We start from the raw sequence: 19,601 nt of genomic DNA, 5'->3' as shown, positions 1-19,601 counted from the left end.
GCAGTGGTTCTCAAACTTGTGTACCGGTGACCCCTTTCACATAGCAAGCCTCTAAATGTGACTCCCCCCCCATAAATTAAAAACACTTTTTTATATATTTAACACCATTATAAATGCTGGAGGCAAAGCGGGGTTTGGGGTGGAGGCTGACAGCTCACGACCCCCCATGTGATAACCTTGCAATCCACTGAGGGGTCCCAACCCCCAGTTTGAGAACCTCTGGTCTAGGGTCTCCAATGGGCACATCTTCGAGGCAGGCTAAGGAGCTCAGCCCAGGGGCCCAGGGTGGGCGATGCGGGGGTGTGCATAGGGCCAGGATCCGGAGCTTAGGGTCAGGGCAGGCCAGTGTACAGGGCCAGGATCAGGTGCCCTGGGTGGGGCATTGATGCTTGAACTCAGGGTATTCTTGCACCCCTGGCTTGGTTTCTATCCTATACAGGGTTTACAGTTTGGTTCAATGGCTCTCAGCACCCCCCACTGTACAAATTATTCCATCACCCCTGTGGTGGGGGCAGGGGGTGATCGGGGCCCCAGGGTGGGGGATGCAGAGGGGCAGGATCAGTGGCTGTGGGGGAGGGGAAGGACCAGGGGCTGTTGGGGCTGGAGGGGCAGGATCAGGGGCTGTGGGGAGGGGTTGGGGGGGCAGGATCAGAGGCTGTTGCGGGGGCAGAGAGGCAGGGGCTGTGGGGAGGAGCGGAGGGTGCAGAGGGGCAGGATTAGGGGCTGTTGGGGTGGGGCTGTGGGGGGGCAGGATCAGGGGTTGTGGGGGGCTGTTGGGGAGGGGCTGTGGGGAGGGCTGTTGGGGAGGGGCTGTGGGAGGGCAGGATCAGGGGCTGTGGGGAGGGGCAGGATCTTAGGCTTCCGCCACGTGCTCTCTCCCCTCTGCTGTACCCTTGTGTGGAGGAGGGCGGTGGGTTCGAAAGGCGCATGCGCAGCTGCCTCTCCTGGCCGCGGAGTCGGGGCAGGAGAGGAGCTCGCCGGCGGGCAGGTCTCGCGAGATGTGGCTGTCTCGCGCAGGGGGCGGGGCGTGCGGGCCGTAGTGTATCGGTTGAATGTCTCAGTGTTCGAGAAGGGCCCGGTCGGGCAGCACGTGGGGACAGCGCGGGGAGCGGCCGGGGGGGGGCTGGGCACGGTACGCACTAGGGCTCTGCACCGGGGGCGGCGAGCACCGGACGGATCGTGAGTATCGGGCCGGGCGGCCGCGTTCCCCGGGAGAGGATGGGGTGGGAGTGGGCCGGGCCGGGCCCCCCGTCCCCGGAGAGCCCAGCGGGCCGGGCTCCGAGCTGCGGGGGCCGAGCCGCCGAATTGTTTGGGCTTTCCGCTGAGCGGTGATGGGCAGGCGCCGGCGTGGTAGGCAGCTGTCAGCTCTCGAGAGGGAGCCTCCCCCTCCCCCCCCCGTCTGCTGCCCGGGGTCTCCCCTTCCCCGCTGCCACGTGTGCTGCCAGCCCCTCCCCCCCCGCTCGGGGTCACCCCTTCCCCGCTGCCCACTTGGGGCCCCTCTCCCTGATACACTGTCCGATTCTATTGCATATCTCCCCACTCCTGGGAGTGCAGCCCCCTGGAGCTCCAGGCTCTCTGGCTTGTTGCTAATGTGTCCCCAGCTGCTCCTGGGCTGGGGTGCAATCAGCCCTTATTGGCCAGCATGGTGCTTATAAGGGGGCATTAAATGGCTCTTCTTCCCTATTGTATCCCTGTTCCTAACCTCTCCCCCACATACATCTTGTAAGGGGGGAAATGGGTGTTGCATGGTTGTTCCCATTCCCCTCGGTCTGGGTGTGGCTTGCTTGGCTTTTCCTTTTCTGGACTATTGGTAGCAGGTTTTGGCGTTGCTACTGTAAATGGGGCAGGAGGTAGCCTGATTGCATGGTGTACTGGTGCTGAGAGTTGATTGCATGGTGTAAGTTTCCCACCCAGGCAGCTGGGTTGTCAGTGAGTCTGGCATTGTTGTACCCAGGGTGGCTGAGGGGTGAAAACATTATCTATTAACTGTCTTTATTTCATCCGAAGAGGGTGAGATTGGTGTCAGGTTTGAAACCCCTCCCCCCCCCCTGCCCCAATAACAGGCATGTGTATAGTGACCCCCTGACCCGTGCTATTTATGCACTATCTCTGTGGGATTGCATACCTGTGACAGTGAAAGGGGCTGGCGGTGCTGCTTTACAAGGTTAGGATGAGAGAGCCGCCCCTTACAGACCCCTGCCTTTATCTCTGGGAGCTAGAGGGCATCAGGATGCTTTCTTGACCCCTAGCCTGTTGGGATTTGCAAAGAAATGGCCCGAACTCCTTTTTCCCAAGGTCACTCACCCTCATACAGGTTTACTCTTTCAAAGGTCATGTCTACCCAGACTGAACAGGTAGCGTGCTGCAGGAAGCAACCTGCGCACCACAGCAGGCCTACCTAGCAGAGGGCTCAGGACAGTAGTTTGTTCCCTTGTTCTGAACAACCGGTGTAGGTCACCCCATTCTGCTCCTGAGCAGGGGCTGGTGTTAAATGGTAACTTTAGGAACGTCACTCATCTTCTCGTTGCCAAGTCTGTGCACTTGGCTTGGGCTCCTTTGATCCCAGATCAGCTCCCTGTACTTGTTTCAACCTGAAAAGGAGTGCTTCTGGGTCTCCTGGCACAGCCTTATTTAGGGAAGATGAGTGACGGGGCAGGCATGTACCTGCTGCTGTTGTAGATGTTGCACAGCTTTCTAACCCACGCCGTCTGGCTTGCTGGCGCCTAAATTAGGCGAACAAATCCGTGTGCAATCCCAGTCAGGTCTTGCTTAGCATGGCTTCATCCATGGCTGTTGACCAGTGGCTTTTGGGTTTGCTCCTTTAAGAAAAAGAAGCAAGTCTTCCCTGCTAAGAGTTGCAGTGTGCACAAATCAAAGGAGAAGTGCACTAGCCCAGAGCACATGGAGAGACTTCCCACTGAAAGCCAAAAAGCAACCTCCTTTAAACTGTGGCCAAAAGAAATCGGGGGGTGAAATCCTGATCCCATTGAAGTCGATGGTAAAATTTCCATTGGATTCATTAGTCAGGATTTACCCTCTGGTCTGCTTGAGAACTGATTCATATGTGAGTAAATATAGTGTGGGGTTTTTGTTTTAAATCATTGCAGAGCTATTACGATTTGTTAAAAGGCAGCTGGAATGCTGTGGTGTAAACTACATTAGTCTCTGATCTGTAAAATTGGTGGGTCGGAAGATGAGAATCAGTTGAGGTGCAACATGCCATAGCTGTCTTAGATGCTGGATTCAGAGTTTCCTACCAATATGTAGAGCTGTTTCTGTAATACAAGAGGGAATCTTTCATTTTTCAGTATCTGCATGCGTTAAGCCAGTTAAAGACCGTAGTTAACGCCACTCAAGTCCCAGCTCTCCATGTTTTGTTGAGGAAATAGTAGCTGTAGGCTCTCAGAAACGCATTGTTGTACAGACTGAGAGTCCTGTGAGAGTCAGTGCATGATGTGATTTCATGTCGGTTGGGAGCCCTGTTGCAACAACTTAAAAACGAAAGTGAGGGTTGACAGAAGTGTTAGGTGTGGGTTTACTAGTGCTGACTAGCCTGTCCCTTTTGTTTGTACAGCACCCAGCATAATGGGGCCCTCTAGGCACTACCAGAGAGTAAACAGAAACTATAATTACCTGACTTTTCTCACACTTCTACAACCTTTACCTGCTTATAAGGCCAATATGTAGCTAGAGGATGCAGTGAGCAAGAGAGGAATTATATTGTAGCATAATCCAGCAGTATTTTATTAGCCTGCTTGCCGTGTTTCTTTCAACTCACAAGTAAAAATATGAACTGGAGTGTTTTCCAGTGGCGTCATGAGCTTTGAACAAGTAGATTTGTACCTGGCATGGTAAACGTTCATGGCAGTTCTGCAAAGTGTAGGAAGCAGCTCCCCTTCTCAGTAGAGAAGACAGGGTATCTGTAGGGATGTGTAACTGGGGAGTCTCTTCCCTCCACTGGAAAGCTTCACACCAACCAATCCATAGTAATATGAAATAGCACAGGATAAATGTGCGCTGTACCATAGGCTATATTGTTAAGGAAGAGTCAAGGACAGCAGAATTAAAGTAACTTACATGCGTTGACTTTCAATGTTTCTAGGGCTCGGCTGACTTTATGCTGCCTTACTAACACCTGCTAGGTGTTATCAGAATGCTGTGAACTTTGTCTCAGGGGAAAGGAAAGGACTTGCTGCTGAGGAAGGTGGTAGCAAGAGAGCTAACTTCACATTTCTCCTGTTTGTTTTGTGTCTGTGAATGATCTACAGAGTTACTGCCATGCAAGCCTGCAGAGCGAAATGGGAAAGGAAAGCGTATGACCTGCTGGAGCATGGCACGGTTGCTCCAGGACAGTCTGCCTTTTCCTCCGTAGAGAACGGGTCTTGGCAGTTAGAGCAAGGGATTTAGAGCTGGGCGTTCCAGGGACATATCTACATGATGGACGCTGCAGCTATGTCTCTGTAGCGCCCGTAATGTATATGTTTCCTATTGCAAAGGAAAGGGTTTTTCCATCGCTGTAGGTAATCCACCTGAAGCCCTTGGGCTTTGGCCCTGGGTGGTGGGGCTCGGGCATTGGCTCTGGCCCCAGACCCCAGCAATTTGTCAGCCCTGGTGACCCCATTAAAATGGGGTCGCAACTCACTTTGGGGTCCTGACCCACAGTTTGAGAACCATTGGTCTACATCATCTGGGTTGAGGTTGGCATAGCTTTTAAGTGTAGACCAGGCCTTCGTTCTGTTTGTGGCTCTGTAACTGGGTTACTATGATCCTTGTCACCCCCGTTCCAGCCTTGGGCTCTGGCAGGCATTGATTCTTCCAATCCTTCCCTGCGGATGGGGGGGGGCACCCCAAAGAAGGTTCTCCTTGTTGGCTGGATCAGAAGAGAGGCCCTGAAGCAGATTAAATTTAGGCTATTTATCAAGAGTCCTGTCTCTGGAGAATCTAATTGGACCCTAGTGTATGTGAGCCTTTCCAGTGAGTGGTGCTTCTCTGGAGGTGTTACAACCCTGAGTGAATTTGTCTAATCAACCCCCAATTTTCTTAATTCCTGGAGGGCTCTGGTCACCCTCCCCCAGGGAATTCCATACAGGCCCTGGCCCACAATTATACCTAAATGTATTACAGCGAGAGCTTCCAAAGATATTGCAGGAAATTGCTGCATCTGTCTCATTATCCTCTACTCCAGGTACCACTTCCTATCCCGGTACCAACCCTCTCAGACTCTAGATAGGTGAAGAGCAGTTTCCATTTCCTGTGTTGTGTTATTGAGCACTGTTGATGCTTTTCTTCGTCATGCTTTTAAAAATCCTCACATGATTCTGAAGCTTGTGAATGGGTCAAGATGACAGCCCTAGAGACTGAAATCTGTAATCTCAGCACAGGCAGCCTCAGGGCTGGCTTCCTCCTAACCAATCACCATTGCCAATGCTATGCCTCTCCTTTGGCTTTTACGAGTTGAAGGAGATCTCAGACTCCATGTCCATTCAGTTTCTGGTGTTTGCTCCAGATGGCCAGTTTGATTGGATAAGCTTCTGGGGGCTGGGAAATATTGACTGTGTTTGTACAGAACCTAGCACAGTAAGTCTGTGGCCTGTTGGCTCTACTACAATACAGTAACTCCTCCCTTAATGTTATCCCAGTTAAAGGTGTTTCCTTGTTATGTTGCTGATCAATTAGGGAACATGCTCGTTTAAAGTTGCGCAATGCTCCCTTATAACGCTGTTTGGCAGCCGCCTGCTTTGTCGACTACTTGCAGGAAGAGCAGCCTGTTGGAGCTAGCTGGTGGGGGCTTGGAACCAGGGTGGACCATCAGCTCCCTGCTCCCCTAAGTTTCCTGTGCGGCAGTCGCCCAGCAGGCTATCAATTGCCGGCAGTTCAGCTGTCCCTCCCCCCACTGCCATGTGCTGCTCCTGCTGTCTTCCTTGGAGCTGCTCCCGGGAGCGTCCTGCTTCTTGCTGGGGGGGGTAATGTCAGGGTGTCCCCCTGCTCCTGCCCCCTGCTTACCCCATTTCCATAGAGTGGGGGGGTGGGGGGGGGGAGACGAACATAACAGGGCTCAGGACAGAGGAAGCTTCCTAGCAGCAGCTGCTGTCTCAACTTGCTGATCTATTTAAAAAGGCAATGTACTTAGAATGGGGTCAGCGTACTTAAAGGGGCAATGTGCATCTCTCTCTCTCTCTCTCTCACACACACACACACAAAGGGTGCGTGTCTCTGTCTGCCATGCTGTCTCCCCTCCCTCCATTCTGCCTTGTAGAGTGTGAGACTACATTAACAACAATGTGTTAATCCTTGAGTGCTCAGCCGAGTGCTACTTCATCATTTAGCAGTAAGGCATTCCCTGGGAAATATCCCACCCTCTGACTTCACCTCAACCAAGCTTCGCAATCACCATTGCTGTGTACAGTATTAAATTTTGTTTAAAACTTATACTGTCTGTGTGTTTGTGTATAGACACACACACATTATATATAAATATAAAATCTTTGGTGAAAAAAATTTCCCTGGAACCTAACACCCCCCCCCCCCCCCCCCCGTTTACATTAATTCTTTCGGGAAATTAGATTCACTTAAAGTTGCATTTTTCAGGAACATAATTACCCTGTTAAGTGAGGAGTTACTGTGTAGCTATTGTCCCAGGGAAAACCAGAGCTCTATTGTGCTGGGTTCTGAGCAAGCATATAAAGGAATCAGTCCCAAACCTTTCTGGACACCCTTTTTTCTTCAGCATTTTGATTCTGTAGTTATTTGGTGCATCACAAAGATTTCAACTCTGAAATGGTTTCTTCTTATGGAATCATAGGACTGGAAGGGACCTCGATAGGTGGTCTAGTCCAGTCTCCTGCGCTCAAGGCAGGATTAAGTATTATCTAGACCAGTGCTTCTCAACCTGCAGGCCATGTGTGGTCCAATTAGCGCACAGATGTGGTCCAGCTGTGTACTTTAAAAAACATAAAAATCCGGGTCCTGGTGCCTGGCCCTGCGCGTGGCAGGATGCCGGGCCCGGGGCTTCGCTCCTGGCCCCTCTCTCTGAACGTGTCTCTTGGCAGGGATTACTGGACATAGGGGTTTGTCACAGGGTTTAGCGAGGCGTTGTGATTCACGACCTGTGGCCCACAATGATAAACAGATTTAGAACCACTGATCTAGATGATGCCTGGCAGGTGTTTGTCTAACCTGTTCTTAAAAATCTCCAATGACGGAGATTCTGCAACCTGCCTAGGCAATTTATTCCACTGTTTAACCACCCTGACAGTTAGGAAAACTTTCACTCTATGCATCCGAAGTGAGGTTTTTACTCACGAAAGCTTATGCCCAAATAAATCTGTTAGTCTTTAAGGTGCCACCAGACTCCTTGTTGTTTTTGTAGATACAGACTAACACGGCTACCCCCTGATACTTGACAGTTAGGAAGTTTCTACTAATGTCCAACTTAAGCCTCCCTTGCTGCAATTTAACCCCATTGCTTCTTGTCCTATCCTCAGAGGTTAAGGAGAACAATTTTTCTCCCTTCTCCTTGTAAAAACTTTTATGTACTTGAAAACTGTTATCATGTCTCCCCTCAGTCTTCTCTTCTCCAAAGTAAAACCCAGTTTTTTTCAATCTTCCCTCGTAGGTCATGTTTTCTAGACCTTTAATCATTTTTGTTGCTTTTCTCTGGACTTTCTCCAATTTGTCCACGTCTTTCCTGAAATGTGGTGCCCAGAACTGGACACCGTACTCGAGTTAAGTATCAGAGGGGTAGCCGTGTTAGTCTGGATCTGTAAAAAGTGACAGAGTCCCGTGGCACCTTATAGACTAACAGACGTATTGGAGCATAAGCTTTCGTGGGTGAATACCTGCAATGTTGAGGCCTAACCAGCACAGAGTAGACCAGAAGAATTACTTCTCATGTCTTGCTTATAACACTCTTAAAACATCCCGGAATGATGTTCTAGTGTGTAGGGTTTTTTTTTTTTTTTTGGCAACCGTGTTACACTGACTCATATTTAGCTTGTGGTCCACTATGACCCCCAGATCCCTTTCCTCAGTACTCCTTCTTGGGCAGTCATTTCCCATTTTTAGGTTTGCAACTGATTGGTCCTTCCTAAGTGGAGTACTTCGCATTTGTCTTTATTGAATTTCATCCTATTTACTTCAGACCATTTCTCCAGTTTATTTAGGATAAAACTTTCAGAAGTGCCTAAGTGGCTGTTACTTTTGAAAACGTTACCCCTAAGGTGCTTCTTTCATGTGAAAAGTGATTTCAATGGACTTTTGTCTTAAAAACATTATTTTTAAATAACACATCTGAATTTATCTGCAGCTCTCATCCTTGTGTTTTTCTCTAGCATGACCCATTTACTTATCAAGGTATTTTTGACATCTCTAAAACTCATGGATAAATAGGCTTGTAGTGTGTACCATGAAGGACTCTTAACAATCTCCACTAGTAATGAAATAATTAGACTTGAAGCACTACCTTTTAGACTTGCTATTAATAACTGCTGGTCTAATTGTAAGCATTCTATGACACTTCTCAGTAATACAGCCAATTACAATTTCAAAAGTGACTAGTGATGTTAGATGCCCATTTTGAGACACCTTACAGGATCCGGATTTTTAGTGTGGGTGCTCGGCACTTACTACGAATGAAGCCCTTTTAACTTGTCTCATGTGGGGAGCCTGGAAATTGAGAAGCCCCAAATCACTAGTTGCTTCTGAAAACGTTTATGCTCTTTTTCATATATGTTTTTGACAATGATTAAAAAAAACAACCCCTAGGCCTTATTACGTTCCATTATGTAGGTTCTGTTTAATTTTTCACTGCCACAGCAAAATTTCCTGCTATGCATAGAAGATGGGTACTCCTTTATGGGGCCATGCATCACCATTAGCAAGGTTAGAACTTGCCTTTTGGTGACTGATCCGAATAGTTCCTCAAAGAACAGATCTGAACAGGTGAGACATGAGACTACCTTTAACCTCTGCTACCACCACTCCTTCCTGGCTGTACGGCTGAGAAACATAACATCTAGTAGAACTGAATAGGTGATTTCTAGTGTATAAATAGCAGTAGTCTTGTGATCCACATGGGTTGCTTGTGCGTGTCCCTAGCGTTCCATAGGTGCTGTTTGTAAATTAGCAACTTGGCATGTCCCTGGAACCCCTTAAAAATGGTTGAAAACGTATTCCCATCAGTACCGTGTCTGTGAAACCTTCTCTTAAAGGGATGACGTTTTTAATGTGGTATACTTGCTTTGGAATTCTGGATCCCATTGACGTAAATGGAAGTTCTGCTATGGACTTCACTGGGGCTTTCAATCCTCTTTAGCACCTTGTCCTCAACATCTGAGATGCAGGTGTTTTGTTGGAACGTAACCAGTGATCTTTCACAGGAGGTGAGGCTGTCCAGCACTCTGCAGGGTGAAAGCATGGCCTTATGGTTAACACGCGGGCCTGGGATTCAAGAGATCTGGTGCTGCCACAAACTTCCTGTGTGACCGTAGGCAATTGCATAATTGCTTCATGCCTCCATTTCTCTATTTGTAAAATGGGTCTGATAATACTTTTTCTCCTTGCCTTCATCTTACCCATGTAGATTGCAAGCTTCTCAAAGTAGGCAGTGTCTTACTCTGTGTCTGTACAGCATCTAGGACAGCGGGACCCCAATCTGGGGCGGGGCCTGTACATGCTACCATAATACAAGTAATAAGGGCAGAGCCCTTCCCCTGCTGATTAAATCTCTGAAGCATGGAATGTGACTTCTTGCAAGGAACCCGTTCCCTCTATAAGTTATCATCCTCTCCATTGTTCAGTCTCTTTGTTAGATACTGTGACGTTTTGCTTCCTCTTCCTGGCCTGCACGAATAGGCTCGCTTTCCTTTCCACAAGCACTTGACATCGTTGATGTCCTCTTCACACTTCCCTGCAGTGCAGCTTTCAGAGAGCGAAGTGCTGCTTTTAGTCTTTTCTCTTCTGAAGGGGCTTAGTTGAGTGCTTGTTTCAAATAGCTGTTTGTCAAAGACTTGTTGCTGTGCAGTGCTGTATGCTAAGTAGCTCTTGATGTTGCTCTTTGCAGATACCTGTTCACCTGGCAAGGTTGCCACTTGTGATCAAGGCCTGTAACATCCTTTCCCAACATTTGAGTGCATGGAGTGGGGGGGAGGGGGACATCTTCTGCTGGTGCTCTACTCCCTAAATGTTGTGCTGTATGCTTTCCTCTTCCTATTTTGCTTTTATTCTTCGGGCTTTATTTGCACAGTAGGTGCAAAGTGCACTGCAGAGACGGTGTGGTCTCCACGTTTAGGTGTAGCGTGTATGTACCCATGCGGACCCACATTCTATTTGTGGAAGCTGAGAAGTTATTTGTTGAAACCATTCTCCTGTTTGTAAACGAAACCTCTTGAGTGCCTGCCTGAACCAGCATCCATCACAGTCCATGGTAGAGCTTAGGTGGGGCAAGCCAAGTGTATCAGTCCTGGAAACTGACTCTTCTCCAAGCTGAATGGAAGCGCCAGAAAGAAACGCCGTGAGTGGTGGGTTTTAGAAATAGTTTCGGTCTTAAAGAGTTGTTAGCAATACTGGTAAAGCAACTATTTTTAACCTGTGTAAGCTGCTAGCGCCAAGCACAATGCGCCTTCTTAATCTCTTGCAAAGCACTTTAACATGGAGTTAAATTATGATATGTAGGCCAGGCCTATGCTTGTCTCGGTCTAACTCCATGGCTCTGGGGTGTGGAAAATCCGTGTAGGCCGCGCTATGTCGACGGGACGCAAGTACTGCCTCTCAGGGAGATGGATTAACTACGCCAACAGGAGAAGCTACCGTGGCGCAGCTGCAGCGCTGTGCGTGAAGACACGCCCCTAATTACAGCCTTATCTGTTAGTGGCTGTTGCTGGAGACGGACCTTAAAAGAGAACTGCAGTTACAAAACAAACGAGCCAGGAAATTCTGTCTTGCTGTGATTTGGTTGGGTTCTTTTAAAACCTTGTCAAGTATGGAAATGTGTATTTAATGTCACTCAGACAATCTTCGTCTTTCTCATTGCCCTCACACCAGCTCAGCATCGGGAGTTGGCTTTGCGTAAATCCTCTGCAGTGTCCACTCGGCCGTAACCGTTTAGGTCTGTGCCCCCAAACGTGGGACATCTAACGTCTCTCTTCGTTGGTCATGGACTGCGGAGGTCATGGCATCCAGTCCCAAGCAGGGGATCTCTTACCAAACTAGCTAGCTGAACACCAGACTGCGTCACAGCACTGACATCACCACAAAGAAACCCGAGGCCTTTCAGGCAGCAGAAGGCCCGCAATAGTCTTGTGTAGGGACACAGGTGGAACAGCCATGTCTGAAGCCTCTGCGATGGCTTCATTCCAAAGCTAGGCTGGTACAGAAGAGTGGCTGGGGAGGGAGCCCTTTTGACTTGGATCCAGTGGTCAGGAATCCGAGCAGAGGGGTGGGAACCGGCTCACAGGCGGAGTAAGGCCGTTGGAGGATGAAGTGCTGGGCTGGGGGTGACTTTCATTCCCTAGTCAAGGCACCTGCCTAAAACTGGAGTACTCTGGATTCAAGAGTTTCCCCGAGTTTTTCCCCCAATGAAGTTGCAGGAAATGCATAACTCCAAAGATAAGATGGTTTGCGTTTGTCTGGGCTCAGCTTTCTTAAGGCAGGTCTACGCTACAAATGCAGCATCTGCACCGCTGTAGTGCTTTGATGAAGATGTTCTAAGCCAGGGGTAGGCAACTTACGGCGCGCGTGCCAAAGGCGGCACGTGAGCTGATTTTCAGTGGCACTCACACTGCCCAGGTCCTGGCCACCGGTCCGGGCGCTTCGTTTTAATTTAATTTTTAAATGAAGCATCTTAAACATTTTAAAAACCTTATTTACTTTACATACAACAATAGTTTAGTTATATATTATAGACTTCTAGAAAGAGACCTTCTAAAAACGTTAAAATGTATTACTGGTACATGAACCCTTAAATGAGAGTGAATCAATGAAGACTCGGCACCCCAATTCTGAAAGGTTGCCAACCCCTGCTCTAAGCTGATGGACCCATGGGCTTAGTTACTCCATGAAAGGCGGTAGCTTCTGTCAATATAGCTCTCCTGCAGACATAGCACTGTCTACATGGGGTTTAAGGTCAGTATAACTGTCGCTTAGGGATGTGGATTTTTCACATCCCTGAGCGACCTAGTTATATCAAAGTAAGTGTGCATTGTAGACCTGGGCTTCACCAACTGGAAACAGTGGAGAAAATTCTGGCTAACCCACTGCAAGGCTTTTGTTTTAGGTATGCTCTGCATAGTTTCTGAACAAAGTAGCTGGCAAATTAATGCCCACATGTGTTGGGAGTAGTGGAGGGGTGTGTGTCTTTCAGATTCACTTCTGTTAAAGGAGCTCATGATCCTAAAAAAACAGCCCCAATAGTTCTGGCTAAAGCATTGAAGAATTATCTGTACTGCCCTCTCATGTGACTACCAGAGTGGCTCTGAGTCACCAGCTGAGTTGAGGGAATGAGGGAGTTGTAAATAATGAAGCAATCTGTTGAGATCGGATGAAATAGGGACCTCGATATAGGGGGTCGGAAGGTAATACGATCGGTAGAGCAGGAGGGAGCCTGGCAGTATGATGGGGTTAATGTTAACGAGCATGGGAACTATGAAGTTATTGCATAGTGGGAGGAGTCCACTCATTGATGTGGTTACATCCACACACTAGCAGGGCGTGCTGTAGCAAGTAAGTGGTGAAAGGGTTAATGTTTGTGGGGTGCCATTTGCATATGTGTAAGCTTTGCGGCTGGTAAAGACACTTGCAGCAAAGCTGCAGTTGGGCTACGCTGACACTTCACTTTAAACCATCACTTCTTTCAGATGTCTATAAAGTAACTGCTCTGAGCCCATCTGCTCTGGTCTGAAAGTGGTGCACGCAGTCCTAATTCAGAAGTGCCACTGCTCTGAGACCTAGGGCCATGTCTACACTATGGGTGCTATAACAGCACTGTGACGCCTTGCAGCTATGCTGCTGTAGCGTAGACACTGCCTACACGATAAAGGCTGTGAAATTAAATTTTAATACAGCCGGATATACCCGTGTAGCGGATTTAAATGCAGATGAAGGGAGTGGGGAGTAGTATGATCAGCCCGTGGAGCATGTGGCATCAAATGAGATAAGAAGGGCTTTCAGCTGGATCAGTTTTATTGCTAAACACAGGACTGCACTGGTACCTGTAGGGTCCAATTCCAGCCCTGGGATGCTTCTCTGTGCCTCAGTTTCTTCCACTGAAAAATAGGTCTGCTAATTCTTACTGACTTCAAGAGCTTGGGGGTTTCTTCTTCGCAGAGCATGCTGATTGTTGGATGAAAGGTGCTGTGATGTGTTGATTATTCTTCACGTGCTGAACGCTCTGTTCTATAGCAAGCCACGCGCTTCATGTTAACGAGGTTTTGGCAAAGGAATGGTGAGGGAATGTCTCTTGCAGCCCTCTTCTGCTAGTACTTAGATTTGGGGATTCAAGTGTATGTGAAGCAGGCATCCTTGGTGCTTTACAGAGATTTGAATTCTGATTCTAACTCTCTTATATTCAGGTAATTGAGAGGTTTATCTGATTGCAATTTAATTTCTTTTTTAAATCCCCCAGTCTGAGGTTTTGTCTGACCAGACCTTTCCTCCCCCTGAATTTTGATAGCTTGATAGTCAACTTGTGTTTTGAGCTCACAACCATGACCATGTGGGTGTCTTTTCACTTTAAGTGTACGTAGGAGGATATACTTGAACAACAGGGACAGGCAGGATGGGAAGAGAAGTCCTGACAGGGATGGGCATTCCGCAACTGATTCTGTAGTTTGGGTTCAGAGGGAAGACTTGGATTCAGGTTGCAACAGCACCTTGAATTAAGGATGCTACAGATCCCTGTGTTAGCGCCTCCTCCTTCCCTTGGTTGTCCTCTGGCCAGTTTCTTGTGCTGCCTGCCTTTGTGGGACTGCTTGCCCCTCAGTGTTTAGCCTGCCTTAGCAATGCTGTGGTTATGTGCCTCTGAAAGCAGAAGTTAGGCAGTACTTCCTGTGAGAATTTGAATATACAGGTGGTCCCTGTAAGCCAGGGGTAATCACTTAATTTTTCGTCAAGGTCCAGACTCCAGAGAAAATAATACAAAAATAACAATAATGATAATTAAATAAAAAGACTTCACGGTCCATTCAAAAGCATCTGGAGATCCAGATTTGGCCTGTGATCCGCCCATTGATTACCCCTGCTGTAAGTCATACGTCTATCCTTGGTACCCAGCGAAAGGGTTGGTACAAATGCCTAACTCCATCTCATGCGTTGATCTTCCAGGGGAACTGTAACTGGCTGACACTGAAGTGGGGCTGGGCTGAAGTTTTTATGATGACTACTGCTTTGTACTAGTCAATCTTGTTGTCTTAATTTACTCTTAGCAACTGTGAGGACTGAAGGCCCCTCCATCCGATTTTGTCATCTGCTGTTCCTGTGTGGCTTATAAGGCAGAGCATGTGCTATTGGCTATTTTTAGCGTGGAAAATTTCAAGAGTCCATGTGAGCCAGTTTAGCGTATCTGTGCCAGTCCTGTCCAGCACTCCTTCACCCGGGCAGTACTGTTTCTTCAGTGCTGTATTCCACATCTCCAACGCTGCAGTACTAGGCCATAGCATTTTATAGGGAGGAGTGTCACCTTGCCAGTGAAACATGGGACTCAGTCAGGAGATTTGGATTCTGTTTCCAGCCCTGTGGCTGACTTGCTTTGTGACCTAGCCCAGTCGCTTAATCTGTCTGTGCCTCAGTTTCCTTGCCCCCCGTGTTATGGAACATTAATGTCCATAAAATGCTGTGACGGAAAGAGCTCCAAGTACAACGTCTTGTGAGGCAGAGAATGACCACAGTAGCAGATCTCCAGAATCTTATTCTGAAGTCTGCAGCTATTGAGTCTCTTGAGTGACACGTTTAAAAACAAACCGTGATTTGTAAAGTTGAAGGAGGCTAGTTAAGGGAAGCTTTGAAAATCAGTTGGAGTAAACTTTTGCTGGGTTTTTCCTTCTGAAACCTTAAGACTGAATTCTCTGGCCTGCCTGTAAACCTCATACTGTTAACATTTCAAGCCATATAAGGATGTGTATATGGAGGATTGTTTGTTCTGGCTAGGGAGCAGCGCAACTTAAAACATTAATCATGTCTGAGACCCTGACATAAGCAAGTGGAATGAGTTTGTGGTCATCTACTTGTTCTTTAAGATAGGACAATGTTTGTTTGCAAATGCCATGCCCAGCCCCCATGGTCCAGCAAACCCACTTTTCTGCTGAGCGGTTAAAAGTGGATTGCTTGTGGATCACAGTTGGTATACAAAACTCAGGGCAGCAAATTCTTCCTTCACTGTCTATTTAAGGTGACATCTGTTGGTGTTATACTGTAACCTGGCCAACTTGGTGTTTAAATGCCTGTTTCTATTTTGTGTCGAGCCAGTGGCTTTTGTATAATTCTCTAGACTAGGAAAACTCAGGTCCATCGTTACTGTGGTTTAACCCTAGTGCCAGCCGACGGCTCTCACTGAAACTAAAGGCATAACAACGAAACCGCACATCTTCACAGGGAACATTTGCTAAAGCAGTAGTCCCACTGTGAATGAAAAATCACTGATGAGTTAAGTTCCCAAGTCACTGAAATGATGAAAATACCAATGTTCTGTACCCACAACACTTACATTTTTAGGGGTCTTATTTACCAAGCTGTGGGCTCAGGGTGTTTTCCCTGCAGCTGTTGCTGCTGTCACAAAGCCGTGCAGAATTGCAGAGCACTGTTTTGTGCTTGTGCAGTTGGTGCCACTTCACAGGGAATGGGCTAATAGGGCAGTCAGTTTAATCAGGAAGGCTCACTGGGGATGTACTTATGCAAGCATATGTAACAGCGCTTTAATTTAGGCTCGTGGTACACCCAGGAGGCAGCTTGTGTGGTGGTTCTGCATTAATTATAATGCAAAATTTCAGCATACAGCGAATGAACTTCAGGCACTGATTACAATGCACTATTGTGCTGTACAGAGGAGGCTTGAACTTTTCTTCTTAAGGGTATGGAGGCTTTATCCTTTCCACTTAAAAAGTGCATGGAAAAACTAAAAGCCTTAAACTTTATTTTTTTTAGCGAGTTGAGGTTATTTGAGCCTGCAGAACGTGAGTCTATAGCTTGAAAAGATGTGATGTTCGTTAGTTGGAACATCTTATCTTCAGCAGGGTAAGTCCTGCTAATCAAGCTGTGCTGGGCAACCCGGAAGCCACTGTGGTTTCTCCGCCCCCCCCCCCCCCCCCCATCTCCCATGAGGTTTGTAGCTTAAATTAGGCAGGCACAGTGCGTGCAGCTAGTCCTACGAAAGAATCCCTTATGTCATTGAAGGAAGCACTTACCACAGCGGCTTGATAGAGTGGAGATGTTACTGTGCTACTTAATTGATGGCTATGGTCACTTGTGCTTCAGTGGTTTGGAATAAAAAAAGGCATTGTAGACTTCATTGTCCTTGTCTCCTGAGTGTCACTTAGTCCTGATTATAGTGTCCTAACTGTGGAGGCAAAGGCAGGGATTGTACAGTAGGAAAATCCAACTGAAATCCTAACCAGTCTCCAGTTGTGAGTTGAGATAAAGAAGTTCTCGGTATAACTTCAGGGATGGAAAGTGTTTTGGAAATCCTGGTTCAGATATTTTTTTGAAGTGACTGGTGATTTTTTTGCCTGACTTGCCACTTCAAAGGGGCCTGATTATCAGAGTATCTGAGGACCTCACAACTTACCTTCTTAGCCCCCCTTTGAGGCGCTCTGTGGTTTTTTTGTTTGTTTGTTTGTTTTTTAAAACGGGCCCCTTTAAATCACTAGTCGCTTTTGACAAATCTGTTCCTTGTGCTTACATTAACACCCAACTCTTTTCCAGTTCAGAGTGAGAATGAGCATGGCCGGTAGAGACTGCCACGGTGTTTTCTTCTTCTCTAGTTCAAGAAAGTATGTGCCTTGAAGTATAACACCAGCTATTAAGCAACACCAAACTCTTCTCCAGCGAGTCATTCCCACTGTAGTGAAGTTTACAGTCCCTGTAAAAACAGTGTTTACTTCTGTCACTCATTGGCAGAGACTTCTGGGGTCTGGCTAGATAAAAGTTGTAGCCAAAGACGCCCTGTCGGGCTTTAATCCTGCTCAGTGCAAAGGTAAAGTGTGAGAATGTGCTGCAGCTAGGCAGTATTGTTGTAATGGACAATGGTTTAGCCAGCCCCACCTTCCAGCTGTGTAGATTTTTGTCAGTTAAGGAAAGGCATGTCCCCCCTGCCTTTTTATAACTCAAACAACATTGGCAAAGGAACAGCGTGACCGCCTAAAGCATGTGGCAGGAGTCTCTCTTTGGATTGTAAGTGTCTGGCATGAAGTCACGAGGCCTCGAATCAGAAAGTGGAGGCTCAGCTTTCCGAAAAGTCAGAGGAATAAGAGGCAGCACGATCTCCATGGGCTGAAAGCTTTTTAAAGAGATCTTAGGGAATATGAAGATCATTGTACCCTAAGGTTTTATAGGGACAGTGCAAGACTGCGGTTATGTAGTCTGAGTTTGAAACACTAAAGCCCTGACTTCACTGGGAATGGGGGAAAGGTGTTCACTAGGGTTTTATCCTGTTAGCTAAGTAAAGGCAGTTGGTAACTTTCACTTGATGAGCAAACACTGTGGTCTTTAACTTGACTCGCTAACTTGTGTGAGAACTGCAAGCCGCCTTGTCTTCATTGACTTGAGTTAAGCACACACCTCCAGTAATAGAACTGCATTACAGAGGGGTGTTTGGAAGGAGGGGTTAGGAAGCATCATGGGCTTCACGTTCAAGTCAAGGTCTGGCTCGCCAGACCCTGGCAGTGTAAAGTAGCTAGAAAGGGAGCAGATTGTCTGAATCGTTATCCAGTGTCCCCGGTTGGCAGGCTACCCAGCAGTATTACAGGGGGAGGAAACTGTCTCCCTGTCCAAGCTGCTAAAGGAATTGAAGAAAGAAGGGATCATTTTAAAACAAACAAACAAACTGCACCCTGCTCAGGTCAGAAAGAATTGCCCTGATCTCTGTCGTATCCTTTTATAACTGAGCAACCTGTCGGGAGAGGGCAGGGCATACATGTTGCTTGTGGGGGGGTTGGGTTTTTTTTTGCAGGCCTAATGCGGTGAGTGGCTTGGAATGTCAAAGCTGCTTGTGTCAACTTAAATTGGCTGCACCGATTAAGGTAAATAATGGCGCTGCAGGGAGCGGTTCAGTCTAGAACTTGCAAGGAAGGGAACTCCTTTAGCGAGCATATCTGACGGGGCTCTGCAGCGCCGCAGCTGAGGGACTGACTAGCTGAAAGGGCTGTTCAGTGTCTCCCTAGATACCCAGGTTGTGATTCCAGTTCAGCCGCCTCTCTGCCTTAACAGCCGGCGGGGAGGGGAACGCCATGCTGTGAATGCAGCAGAGTGGATTAGTAACTCACATGACCTTGAAATTTGTTAATGTGCTGAAATGAATCCAGAGCGGAGTCTGCCTTTCTCCAAGGAGCATTCTGATGCAGGGAATAGGAGGCAACCCTCCACGTGCCTTCTTGCTTACTGGTTTCTCTTTATAGACGTGGAAGCGCACGCCTAAGCTGCTCCTACTCTCAAAAGTAACTCTTTAATAAAAAAACAAACTGCAATTAACGGATGCTGTATCTATCTCATGTCCTGGATTCCAGCCCTGGTGTCTGTGCACCACATCCAAACAATGCGCTCTGGAAATGCGGTGCTGGTGAAAGACTGTAGCCCGGGAGGCTGATGTCCTGGGTCCTTCCTCAGAAAGAGCAGAGTGACTTTCACTCCTGCCCACATTGTGCTTTAAACTTGACCTGGAGGCACTATACCTCTATGGCTAAAGGGGTGCTGCTTTCCCAGGTACTGGCCTTGTTGCTGATGCTTCCAATGAGGATGCTGCCTCAGTCAGTAACCGGGGTGTCTCTCTGTTGGTGGGGTGGATGCTTGTGTTCTGGAAGCAGGCCGAGACCACCAATTCATGACACTTGGGGCTACCAAACAGCTACCAGCTAGCAACTGCTCTTGGCTACTACTGGTTTAAACCAGTGACCCAGAGGCAAGAGACTGTGTATCCCATTGCCAAAACTCAGAGCCAGCCGCTTTGCAGAGTGGAGGTCTTGGGGGTGTCTCTTGCTGGAGACATCCCAACTAAATTTTTCTCCTTCCCAGCCCCCTTGTTAATGATAGAAAGGCTGTAACTTACACACAAACCAGGAAGCATGGAGATTGTACTACTGTTTGGCCTCAGCACACTTCTCTGTGGCAAGAAATCCATGCTTCCAGGAGGTGGCTTGTGCCTGCTCTGAGGCTCAGGGGGTGAATTAGGGACTCTTGGAGTTGCCTTGATTTTTGTCCCTTTAAATCAGTCTCATGACACTAATGTAACTAAATATAGCCGGTAATTTAAAAAAAGAAAAAGCTCACAGTACTGTCCCCAACCTAATCTCAGTCCCTGTTGAGACAAGATGATGAAACTTTTACACTCCCCTGTTCCCCCCATTCAGTGTCTTCAAATGTTAACCTCCAAAGCATCTATTCTCCTTCAGGGGCACGGAGTG

General features: G+C 47.7%; 1 protein-coding gene across 1 annotated transcript in view; it reads left to right on the top strand.

Annotated features, from left to right (window-relative positions):
• Positions 1-1,070: 1,070 nt before the first annotated feature.
• AKAP1 (A-kinase anchoring protein 1) overlaps positions 1,071-19,601 on the top strand; it is a 41,720-nt gene continuing 23,189 nt past the window's right edge. The window contains exon 1 of the mRNA XM_054008079.1: positions 1,071-1,179. The gene's annotated coding sequence lies outside the window, so the exon portion shown is untranslated. The remainder of the gene's footprint in view (positions 1,180-19,601) is intronic.

Source organism: Malaclemys terrapin, chromosome 18 (genome assembly GCF_027887155.1).
Source record: "Malaclemys terrapin pileata isolate rMalTer1 chromosome 18, rMalTer1.hap1, whole genome shotgun sequence".
Classification (NCBI taxonomy): Eukaryota; Metazoa; Chordata; order Testudines; family Emydidae; genus Malaclemys; species Malaclemys terrapin.
This window is presented reverse-complemented; position numbering and strand designations above follow the sequence as displayed.